This window comes from Arvicanthis niloticus, chromosome 28 (assembly GCF_011762505.2).
Source record: "Arvicanthis niloticus isolate mArvNil1 chromosome 28, mArvNil1.pat.X, whole genome shotgun sequence".
NCBI classification, from domain to species: Eukaryota; Metazoa; Chordata; class Mammalia; order Rodentia; family Muridae; genus Arvicanthis; species Arvicanthis niloticus.
The window spans coordinates 18,813,006-18,824,129 of record NC_133436.1 but is presented as its reverse complement, the minus strand read 5'-3'; the positions used below and the strand labels follow the sequence as shown (position 1 = coordinate 18,824,129).

General features: G+C 40.5%; 1 pseudogene; it reads left to right on the top strand.

Annotated features, from left to right (window-relative positions):
* Positions 1–9,891: 9,891 nt before the first annotated feature.
* Positions 9,892–10,191, top strand: LOC143439970 (cytochrome c pseudogene; annotated as a pseudogene).
* Positions 10,192–11,124: the final 933 nt, after the last annotated feature.

Below are 11,124 nucleotides of genomic sequence, written 5' to 3'. Positions count from 1 at the left end.
TGCCACCTGGTGTGAAGCTCTATGTTTGGTTCCCAGAACTGCAAACAAAAGAAAAAGAGGCAGAATCAGGTTGCAGGGCACACTACAGGATCCATCCAAACAACTGGCTTTAGGGAAAGAAAATATGGAAGAGTCTTCACTGAGAATCAGTGAAAGTGATCACCATGTGGCATCTCTCCAATCTTTGGTCATGTGAAGAAAATAAGGGTCCATTCTGCTAGTTCTTTGGAGACGACCAAGGAAAAGCTGAAGTCCTTTCAGTGTTGGGTGTTATTCTGTAAAGTATTTTATGCTTCTTTGCTTCAAAAGGTGGTGGTTTTCTGTATCACTCACTGAGCCCAGACTTGCTTTTCCAACCCCAAGTCTTACTTAGCCTTAACTCTAAATGTGAAGCTCAGGGAAGTTGTTGCTTCTGTATGGTAGAATAATTTTTGTAAAGCACCTGACACATAACTGCCCTGCTGATGAAGGCAGCTGTAGACCAGGTCTCTATGGGAACTGGCTAGCAATGAGACTTGCTCCATCAAGCGGCCCTTTAAAACACTGAAATGCTTGCCCCATCTGTGGGATCTATTTTTCAAAGGATGACAGGAACAGACATTGTTGATTTTAATATTGGGTGGGAAAAGTCAAATGCCCTCTGTTTCCTCCCTGTAGCAGTCTGGACATTAAAGTGACCTCCCCAAGAACTGGCAACATTCACGTTTTAACTTGGGTCACAGTCCAGATTTCATCAACTTGGTCTTCTGCCTCTCTCAAAGTTAAGATGTTCTAGGCTGGGTTCTTCTACCCACCACCAGTCAGAAGGAATGACTAAAGTAAAAAGTTTTATTCATACGCAAGCCATTCATCTTTCTTGACCTTCAGTATTTTACCTGGAAAAAGATAATATATACCCTCTATACAGTTAGAGTTAACCTTAGATTTGTTTGTTTGTTTTTGTAGTGACAGGAATCAAACCCATAGTCTTCTGCATGCTAGTCAAGCAGCTTACCACTGAGCGATCCCACCAGCCTGCCAGGATCTTGGTATCAAGACACAAGTGACTGTGCTGCCGATGTTGAGCAGAGTGTGTTATTCTTGCCAGGCTTAGCAAAGACATCTTACTTGTGTCTATCTATAACCTGTCCAAAGATTTTCAGGCTCACAGTTAAGTATGCTACTCATCACCATGGCAAAGTAATTGAAAACTGTCTAGAAAACAAGATTATTTTACTATTTCTTTTATCCTCCTGAACTTTTTTCTCTTGGCTGGGATTTTGATTTTGTTTATGTGGGTTTCCCCAAAGGTTTTCTTTTCTTGTTTTTATTAACAGTCTCTATAACATTTATCATGCAATATATCATAGTGTGAAGAGACTTATGGGCACATCTGGTAGCTCTTATATAACAGTTAAAGTTTCTACTTAGTACTATTTAACAGTGGGTTAGAAGTTCATTTCCAAGTTCAGATTTACTAAACCCACAAGCTGATACTGTAGCAATATTTTGGCTTATATGTATTATCTGGGTTATTGGCTTGTGTATATTAACTAATTATCAGGAACTAATAATATTCATTCTATAAAACGACATTTTCTGAACAAATAGGATTACCTATTTGCTTAAAGAATGTCTTTTTAAAAAATTGATTTGAATATTGAGTTACTAAATAATATCCTCCTTTCCTGATTACTAATGAGCTGTTATTAAATAAAAATAAATAAATTTAAGAATGTTTTATGCTTTATAAACAGTGTTAGGTTTACCTTATTTTTATTTTATTGCCTGTCTGTCTGTCTGTCTGTCTCTCTCTCTCTCTCTGTCTCTCTCTGTCTCCCTCTCCCTCCCTTTTCTTCTCCCTCTGTCCCTCCCCCTCTCTCTTTTTTTGTTTGTGTTCGTATGTGTGTGTGTGTGTGAGGGGGGTGCACAGATGGAATATGGAGACCAGAGTTTGACATTGTGTGTCTTCCTTGATTGGTCTCCACCTTATATCCTGAAGAACGGTCTCTCACGGAGACCCAGAGCTTGAAGATGTGGCTAGTCTAGCTAGCCAGCTTCAGATGTTCCCTTACCACCCCCCACATGCTGTGACAAGAGGCCTCAATGCCACCTGACATTAATATAAATTCTATGGCTCTGAACTCTATTCCCCGTGCTCACATGACAGACACCCCCTACTGTATGCACAGAGCCTCACCCCCAGCAGCATTTCCTACTAAAATATTTTTATACACTTGACATCCATGCTCTTTACTTATCTTTGTTTATATCGTTACCACCTGCAAAGCTGGCGCTAGAGAAGAGGCTCTGTGTGTGCTCTGTCTTTGTGTGATAGGGGCCTTGTGGACCCAACTGAGTAAGCAGAGGGCGACACATCTCTTAGCTTGCTTAGAGACTTTATTCAAGGCTTCATTCTTTGGAGTCTCAAGCTCTAGATGAAGAACATTTGAGAACTCTGTGCTGGATGTTCATGATGCTGTTTGTTGTAATGGGAGGTTATGGGTCAAGATGTGGCATTTCTACGTCATCATGGCCAGCTGGAACATCACCTGATTCATGGCAGTCTCCGCGTCCTGGGTTACAACTGCTGAGTCATCCAGAGAGTGTTCTAGAAAAGCATTCATTGTACAGATACTGCTTTACAAAAAATGGCATTTTTTTCAACTGCATGTGACTGGTGATTTTTAGATTGAATTACTAAGATCCTTTATCCAAACAATTAAATTCTCTCCTAAGAGTACAGCTATCCGATTAATTAACTTATTCATTAATCGGGGACTTTTCCAGATGTCTGTTGGGATACTGTCCTTTGAGCCCCGCTTGGATCTGTTTTCAGATCATGAGTTAATCCCTGTCCCTGAGTCAACTCTAGAGTAAAAAGGGACTATTTATTAAGAGAGCCCTGTTGTGATTTTGCTGTGAGCAAAAATCTATTTGTAATTATTTCAGGTAATCCTTTTCATTCAAATGTGTGACATGCTCTGTCATGAATTGATAATGTTTGGTAAGATCTTACTAGCTTCCCAGACACATCACCGCACTATGCTAGAATGTGTATGTATAAAATTAAACGTTGTAGCTGAAAAGCGAAGAGTCATCGTGGGATAAAATGTGATTGTTTACTGTAGTAAAAACAGAAATATTATAGCAACAGTTTCATTAATACACACTTTACAACTTCTTTGTGGGTCATTACTTTCCAGGACAGAACTTTGAGGGGCAGCAGGTTTCGTGGTGCATGTTTGTAATTCTAGCATTTGGGGGGCAGAGGCAGGAGGATTACCAGCAGTTGGAGGCCATATGGGTCCACACAGGGAATTACAGACTTCCCTGGGCAGGGAGTGGGAGGGGAGGCATCTGTCTTAGATCATATCAAAAGGCAGCAAACCTTTTTCTGGCTTAGGCTCTAAACCTACAGGAGCTGTGGGTCTCCTTGACAGTCCTTCTGTGGCTCTCCCTAGGAATTCCCTAAAGGGGTCACTGTCTAGTACCTTCTAGGGTGACTTCCTTCTCTAGACATCACTAAGTTGCCCTATCCGTTGGTCAATCAGATGCTACTGAGGTGGGGTTTCTTTCCTGTGGGACACTGGTCCTGCTGCCTCCTAGACACCGTATTGCTTTACCTATATCGTACCATAAGTCTTTCCCTTCCTCCAGATGCAGTTTTACCCTACCACTGATGTGGTAGCATCCTACAGATAACACCACCAGAATTTCTTTTCTAAAGTAAGAGAGAATAATTTTTTCTCCACAACAGTGCATGTTTGTGTGTGTGTGTGTGTGTGTGTGTGTGTGTGTGTGTGTGTGTGTGAGAGAGAGAGAGAGAGAGAGAGAGAGAGAGAGAGAGAGAGAGAGAATATGTGAGGAATAGTGTGTGGGAGATATAGTACAGCAACAAACCACAGAGACTTTGGAATTAGAAAAACTGTGAATGATGCGTCTATCTATCCAGTGTTAAATACCTTACAAAGATGAGGAGACTGACATTGATGGACAGGCGTGTGGTACTGCATTTGAGAGACTTAACCACAACCCACTCATTTTATCCTAGCCCTGAAGCCCATTCTCTGGATCCCCTGAAGAGTTACTAATACTCTCTTCTGCACATGTGACTGGAGCACCTGTTCCTTTTCTGGTTACTGGACCTTCTGTGTTTCTCAAAACTATTTTGACTTATATACAAAGATGTGTCCCAGCTATATTGCCTGAGGGGAAAGGACCAGAAGAGAAGATGTCTGTATGGTAGGTCAAGGGGAGGGTTTCAGAATGAATCAGCTCCCAGAATGAATATATACAAATGAGGAGAACGCCTAAGAACCATCTATGTGGTCCAAGGCAGTTCAAGGGAAGGAACGGAGCTGTTAATCAAGAACAAGGAGATGATGTGGTCAGCAGAGAAGGTGACCCAGTCATGGGACAGAACCACAGACAGCCAAGTGGAAGGGACATGGGCGAATTCTGAAGGGAAGGTGCTGAAGGTAACATCAGTGTTAACAAAGTTCATATTTGCAGATGAAGAGGGCCAGATACGCTTTGCTTGGCATGGGAGTTGAAAGCATGCAGTGCAATGGGTTTCTGAAATTATATAATTTGTTGATTGATCATGTCGGCTTTAATTACTAAAGAAGATATAAGTTTAATCTGATGTAAATATATAGTTCATCAGAGTTAGAGGGGAAGAATCATTTTTTATCTCCTTTTCTAGATTGAACCTGGTATTTTAATGAAATACCTGAGGAGGCAGGAAGTGTAAGTTCAAATACTTTGCTCTGAACAACTTTGAGGCCTCAATGTTCAACTAAAGAGATTTTTCTCCTGTGTTGGGCTTAGCAGTAAGAAGAGTCTACTGCGGGCTTGCATTTCAGTTAGGCTTCTGGTCACTGAAGTATTGAAACAATGAGCCCAGCTTCGCCTGACTTTTCAGGCAAAGCTCAAGACTTCATCGTACACACCACACTGGGCTTTGGTGTTTCTTTCATTTGTTCCCTTAAAGGTTTACATAAGACTTTCCCTCAAGACACCTCCTCTAGGGTGGGTGCTCCTGTCCTCTTACATGTCTCTTTCCCTCTCTCCTAAAGCATAAGCTTAGATATTTATCAAGACATTTTCGTAAACTCAGATTGCAGTTCACTAAATAAAAGCTTCACTGAACCAGCCAGGCCCCGGCATTGCTCCTTCTCTGAATGATATTAAGACCAGGAGTTCTGTGTTCTGTTCAGGGCTTTCACTCTATGATCTCTACTACCTAGTTTTTCTGGAACCTACTGTTAGCAGGGCAGGAAACCCAAAATTAGCTGAGAAAAAAAGGTTATGTCAGCAGGCATGTAGATACTTGTTGCAGTTGCGTTTTTGCTGTGGGTTGTGGAGAGTTTCCTGTGAGTGGGACAGATGCTGAAGATGCTTCCTTCTGAGTGTAAATGTGCTGTTGCATGGTGGCCTCTAATGGCTCTGTAGTGATCCCTCCTTTGCCACCTATCTCTGCTTTTACCTTTGCTCAGTTCTAGAGAGTTCACTCAGAGGCAATAGGCTTGTGGTTAGAGACTGGCCAGATAACCAGGGTTTGGAATTCCGCATCTACTTTGCTGGTGTAGTGGTGATGGTTACCATAACAGTTGTCTAAAGTGTGAGATGCCAGAATTATTATTATTGTTGTTGTTATTATTATTAAGTATTTTGAGTTTCAGACAAGCTCTCTGTTCTTACTACATAAAGACAGGTCAAAAAACAGAACTGAGATATAATGAGTATCCCATTTTATTTCATCTTGGCATGGTGGTTCCCTCTCTGGATCAGAGCACACTTTGCCCTCAGCTTGCCTTTCTTTCTCTTTAATTTCAAAACGGAGGCAAAGAAACATTATCTATTCTCAGAGTGTGCCACTTTCTTCCCACCTTCCCTCCCCTCATTTAGAATCTTGTGTTTTGACATAATTTATCATGGGTTGTCACCCTTGATGATTAAAAAAGGCACTAATGAGATGAAGCTTGTCAGGGCTTGATCGCAGGTCTCTATGTTCTGTCGGATAGTAATAGGACATCTTTTCGAGATGTGGAGGAATCAGGAAGTGTGAAAACAAAGCACAGCTTCTTGGGGATGAGGGCAGAGGTGAGGTGAGCCCACCCAGAAGGAGAATTCTGTAGGGAAATCAGACACGACCAAAACAATTCTACCCTGGGCTGTATGTTTGAATGGTGACCTGGGCAGACAGGTTGTATGTTCTAGGTCAGAATGGGAGATAAGCAGGTTGGAATGTTTCAGGTAAGAACAAGGCATAATCAGCAGGGGTGTGTCTTCAAAAGTGAATGTGAGGGGTTTTTTTTGTGAGTGAGGTGGAACTAAGACTGTTTTGAGTGACAGACCAGGAGAGTCTGCAGACACCTTTTTTAGACGTCCATGGGTCTCCTCTGGGATGTACAACTGAATCCAGGCAGAAGAGGCTGTTCATCTACTCTTCCAAAGAAGGTTTTTCCTTAGGATCTGTCACCTATTTTAGACCAGTGTGTACAGCAGGCATGCTGGCAGCCTGTTCACTAGAAAATGAGAACCCAAGACTAAATAATCACAGCATCCTTCCTATGCCGGCCATATAAAATGCAGGTTATAAATTTCCATTATTGTGTGTATTCTAAACACCATAAATCATATATCATATATCATATATCATATATATATATATATATATATATATATGTATATATATATATATATATGGGGGTTCAGGACTGGCAAGTATTTCATTCTGATTTTAGATCAATTGTGTTTCCTTTATGGTCAGCACAATGTTTTAATTTTATTTATTTGTTTATTGGCTTTGGGACAAGGTCTTACATAACTTAGACTAGAACTCACTATGAAGATCAAGCTGCTCTTGAACTCTTACAGAGCTGCCATCTTCTGCCTCTTAATTGCTAGGACTGTAAGCAAATACTTGGCTGAACAAGTCGCTAACTCATGTTAAATTTAATTATTTTCGTGAAAAACTACTAGTTCACCAACTTGTGACTTGTGTTTTTCTTTATCATATAGGCATCTATTTAATGATGTTATAATGCAATAAACTTTAGTAGGTTTTGAGGATTCCCTCTTCAGACTTTCACCAATAACCATATGCTCATATTATTTGAAGGAAACCACACTCTAGACTATAATCTTCAACTGTGGTACTGTTACCAAAGGCATAAAATATGAAGACAATAAGCAAGTGGTAGCATTATTTCCCTCTAAGATTACTGTCTGTCTTGTCTCAAGTGGGACAAAAGGGTTAATCATGGCTTGCTGTTGGCCAATGAATACACTTGACACAGCTTACTTCAGTGTGAATGTGATTATGCATTCCAGGGCTGTCCTGAAGAAGCAGCTGCCGGAAGGAATGTGTGCTTGAGAACATTCATATTTTATGAAACCCATGTTGGTCCATTGCCTCATCCACTTGAATTAGCACTCAATTATCCTCAAGGAAGGGCTGTAGACCGAGCAGAATGGAGCGGAAGTGCCATCTCCACAGGCCAGAGCAGCTGTCCACGTCACCCGTCATTACAGCAGCCCACTTCCCTCCCTTCACTTTTGCTCTCTTACTTTGTCAAAGACAGTATATTCTGCATTTTACAAATGTCTCAGTACATATTGAAAACTGTGAAACAGCTTGAAAACTGGTAAAAAAATCTTTCACCTTAAATATCATCTACTCCCATCTGAGATTGGACAGGCTAAAGATGGCAGAATCTTTTTTAAAAATGCTCTTTTCCCCATGAGACTACATCATTCTTGACAAAATAGTTTTAATTTTCTGAGTAGAATATCTAGACCGGAAAAGTTTATGGTTGTAGATAAAGCTGTTAATTCTTTTCTTTAAAATTCTTTGGGGGGCAGGTGTTGAAAAGATGGCTCAGTAAATAAGGTGGTCACCACATAAGAATGAGGACCTGAGTTTGAGTCCCCAGCACCCATGAGAAAGCCTGGCATAACAATGACCATCTGTATTTCCAGTACTGTAAAAGTGGAGACAGGTGGACTCCTGGAGTTTGCTGGCTAGCAGTCTAGCTGAAACATCAAGTTTGATCCAAGTTTAGAGAAAGACCCTGTCTCAAAATTAAGATATGGTGGCTAGAGAGAAAACCCAGTGGGTTAAGAGCACTTACTCCTTTTGCAGAGGACCCAGGTTCAATTCCCATCACCCACATGGTAGATCACAACCATCTGTTACCTATAGTTCCAGGAGAATTGATACCCACTTCTGGCATCCTCAGGTGCCAGGTACACACGTAGTACATCTACATACATGCAGACACTCACACATACACATAGAATATAAATAAATAAGTCTTAAGAAAAAAAATCATAAAGAAGTTAGCACTGGGTGATTCTAGCCGAAATGAAGTTGACTTTGAGGGTTGATTAATTAAATGAAGTCTGCTGTTGGTAATTAATTTAATATTTCATGGCCTCAGATGTGTAATCTGGGGGGAGTGTAACATTTTTAACGTTATCATTTTTGTGAACTTGGAGGTGTCTGTAGATGTTAATCTCGGTATCTATTGACAAATGGATCTTTTTTTCATTGGATTTGTCATTTTGAGATGATGTCGTTTTAGAAGCATCCATTCTCCTGAGAGGACCCTTAGTGTAAGCTATAGGGTTAGTGTTTAAATTTGCCCTCATTAAAGCCTGACAGTAACACATTGAGTTGAAGAGGGGCAGGAGTGTGAACAGATGGCATGCTGTGTCCCACTCACCACATCTCCCAGTGCCAGGACCTGACCTCTTCACACTTGTTGTCTAGGAGCTCAGTCAGGGAATGTCATTCACTCAATATCACATGACTCGTTACAGATGAATCCAGGTCTCTAATCTGAGTCTTCCAATTCCTGAGTAACAGCTTTACCCTAATTGTCATGGTGAATTCTGGTAGATTGAGATTTAGTATATTTATGAGTGAAACACTCATTGGTCACAGAAGTCTCCCTTGCTTGGAGGTGGCAGGTTGGTAAAGGAACTGACGTCTTGGCAGGGAGCATGTGTGCATTTCTAAGTTTGCCAGTTACTAGTGTCTAGTAATTGTTGTGAAATGCAATTGCTTATGGGGATACACAAATAGTATTAAGGTGAGTGTGCATGTGTGTGGGCATGACTGCATGTGTGCATGCATGTGTGTATGTGTGTGTGTGTGTGTACTTGTGGTGTGTTATATGTGTATGGGGGCAGCTTTGTGTGATCCTGTGTATGTATATGTAGAGGCCAGAGGTCAGCAGTCGGCATCCTTCTCTACTTCTTCCTACTTTCTTTTTGAAACAGAGTTTCTCACCAAACCTGAAGCTCAGCGGTGGACTAGGCTGTCCAGTCACCAAGTCAGTAGAGCCAGCCAGAAATGTACCACAACACTAGCTGCTAAGATGGGTGCTCAGGATTCAAATTGGGGTCATCATGCTAACATAGCATGTGTTTTGCCTACTCAGTCATCTCCCCAGCTTAGAGTTTTGTGTCTGAATTGGCTATAGTAGGTGGTTTGAAATATTTTATTTTAAACCTTGGTTTTTAGTCTAAAATATAGACTTAGTATTCTTAAAAAATACTGTTTTATTACTAATTCAAACACTAACAACTGGGGAAATTGCAAAACTACCAAAGTGAGTTGTGCCAAACTGATTTCTCTTGTATATAAATGTAGTAGTTAGTGTCCATTCCTGTCCACCTCCCACACCCCCACCTCCAATTTGGGGTGATTTGGGTAAGAATGACTTCCTTAGGCTCATATATTTGAATGCTTAGTTTTCAAGGAGTGGAACTACTTTCAAAGGTTTTAGGAGGTGTGGTCTTGTTGGAGTAGATATGGCTTTGTTGGAAGAAGTGTGCCAGGATGTCTGTCTTTGGGTCTAAAGCATGTGATGTTGACAAGCTAGGAGTAAATTAAAAATGGGTGAAGTTGAAAAGGGCAGGAAGGTTTTTGTTCAGAAATGTTCCCAGTGCCACACTGTGGAAAAGGGAGGCAAGAATAAGACTGGACCAAACCTCCATGATCTGTTTGAGGAAAAGACAAGTCAGGTTTCTGGATTCTCTTACACAGATGCCAACAAGAACAAATACGTCACCTGGGAAGAGGATGCCCTGATGGAGTATTTGGAGAATCCCAAAAAGTACATCCCTGGGACAAAAATGATCTTTGTGGGAATTAAAAAGAAGGAAGAAAGGACAGCCCTGATAGCTTATCCTTAAAAGGCTACTAATGAGTAATTCCACTCCCTTATTTATTATAAAACAAATGTCTCATGGCTTTTAAAAGTATACCATAATTTAATTCACATACCAAATTCAGGTCATGAATAGCTAACAGTGTTTTTGTTGGACAGTCCTGATTTAAGCAAAACTGACTTGTAGTAAAGTGGTTATGATCTTTTTAAATTAACAATTCTGTTTGTATACATGTGAATACTGCGCTCACCTTTCTCAAGATAAGATCGGACTTAATTGGTCATGCTTTACTTTCCATAAAAATGGGGGGTGTCGTCTCAAACCTATTAAATGGTTTTATACTTAGAGTTATATGACTGGGTGTATGAAAATGTTAAACACTAGGAAATTCTATCACTCTCTCAGAAACAAGACTCACCTGTGCTTTAGTTTGTGTTTTCTGGCCCATTACAAGCGATGGCTAAACATCAGGAAGCAACGTCTATTCTTGCCAGTGCTGTTTTAATTAGAATTCCTATGTCAAGGATGCTGCTTTTTTATCACTGGAAGGCTCTTCCTGTGGCTTATGGATGATATCAATAAAGAGTACCTCACACTTAATTTTTTATTCTAAAAGCATAAGCCCAGACCCAGTAAATCGTTTCCTGTTCCTTGAGGAACCAGATGTAGAACTCTCAGTTCCTTTTTTTTCTGAGTTCCACCATGATCCCCACCATGATGATAAGGAATTAAATCTCCTCTGAAACTATAAGCAATCCCTAGTTAAATACTTTCCTTTATAAAAATACCCGGGGTTGTAATGTCTCTTCATAGTAGTAGAGCATTGACTAAGATATTTTTCTTTTAAGTAATGTGTACACATCAGGACTTATGGCTTGAGTCAGTATTTACATCAGTGAAAACTCATTTTTACTGTCGCCTTTTATTTCTCCTAGTTAGAGTTCCAGTAATCCTGAA